This window comes from Beta vulgaris, chromosome 5 (genome assembly GCF_026745355.1).
Source record: "Beta vulgaris subsp. vulgaris cultivar EL10 chromosome 5, EL10.2, whole genome shotgun sequence".
Lineage (NCBI taxonomy): Eukaryota > Viridiplantae > Streptophyta > Magnoliopsida > Caryophyllales > Amaranthaceae > Beta > Beta vulgaris.
The window spans coordinates 5,300,544-5,302,339 of record NC_079206.1 but is presented as its reverse complement, the minus strand read 5'-3'; positions in this window follow the sequence as shown (position 1 = coordinate 5,302,339).

Genomic DNA, 1,796 nt, shown 5'->3' with positions numbered 1-1,796 from the left:
TCACTGCTAAGAACCTGTATATGTTGTCCTGTTTTTTGTTAAGGACCTATACTTTTCGTCTTGTTTCATTAAGGATATCAAGCTTAACACCATTAACTTTTTCGATTTATGAACGGCAAAAGATTACAAAAAACTGATTATTATTTTTGCATACATATAATACAATTAGTCCATTAAGGGCTAGAATGAAAATTGTTATAAAAATTCTCCAACTTAATAGAGTGTAGAGACAATTCATTAATGCTGTATATATATAGATTACAAAATCTATTAGAGTGTGGAGCACACGAACTTAATAGAGACAATTCATTAACTTAATAGAGTGTCCATTAAGTGTATATATATTGTAATTCATTTTAAAGATTTTATGTAGCAATAATGAATAATTTCAATGATTAAATAATTTTGAAAAGAAATTCTAATGCCGGCCCGCCAGCACAGTGCAACCTAATAGACCCATGAACTGTCAGAATCGCTTCTCGAACCGTGAAAATCGGTAAGACAGTAACAAACCGGTGTGGGCCAAGATTTTTTCATCCCACGGACCAGCCCGCCCAACCCATGAATTTCATGGTCCGGTCCTGGTCCTTGAAATCTCACCCAGCCCGGTCCGCCCCGCACCAATGGCCATCACTACCTACAAGGCTACAACATTTACCTCAAATAATACTAGACAAGTTCCCATGTAAAATATTACTCCCTCCGTCTCAAAATATAATTCCTATTTACATATTGGGTATCTCAAAATATAGTTCTTGAAACTATATTTAGTTCTACATTTTCTCGTAATTTGCCTAAAAAATATCGTGTCCCTATCATATATTTGCGTCTTAAAATTAGTTTTTTGCTTTGTTTATTCAACCTAAGTCTTACAATTCATGATCTTTCACCAATTATTCTTCATTCTCTCTCCTATAATAATCTTTTTCCATACAACATTTATTTAAATAAACAAAAAATATTTACTATCCATCTTAGTTTCTACTTACTTTAATTCCCCCGAAAAACTAGAATTAAAAACTATATTTTGGGACGGAGGGAGTATATCTTAGAAGCCACTTAACTTCTCCTTCTCTAATATTAGTCATAGTATTTGCTACTTCATTGTATTTTTTTTTTTTAGGAAATATGGCGTACATTAGTGCTTCCTTCCCGGCCTGTGCAATTACTAATAACAGCAACAACAGTCTCCCACTCTTTTGATAAAGAAGACAACAAAATCAAAGCTTTTACCTCATCGCCAAAGGTAATTTTCACAGAGGCCAATTGAATAATAATTTTATTAAATTCATTAATAAATTCAGCAGCAAATTCACCATTAATCATCTCAAGTTCAAACAAATGACGCATCAAATATACCTTCTTACTCACAGCATAAGGCTTTTCGTACATGTCTGAAAGAGTCTTGATCAACCCCGCCGTTGTTTTCACGTCCTTGAGATTAAAAGCAACACTCTTTGCTAATGTCAATCGAACCACACCTAGTGCATTTCGATCCAATGTTACCCAATCTTCATATTTCATTGCAGCAGGCTTCTTTTCCGACAGAGGTTGGTACAAGTCTTTCTGGTATAGATAATCCTCAATCTGCATCTTCCAGAAACTAAAATCTTTACCATCGAATTTATCGATCCTCGCCCTTCCATCATCCATTATACCTTGATACTACTTATTAGGAATATGTATCGTAGGCGCTAACAATCGAACAATAAAGTATAATATACAGAGCAATTAAGAAACAAATCTATAAAAAACGCACAAAGATTTAACGTGGAAACCTTTTGAATAGGGAGAAA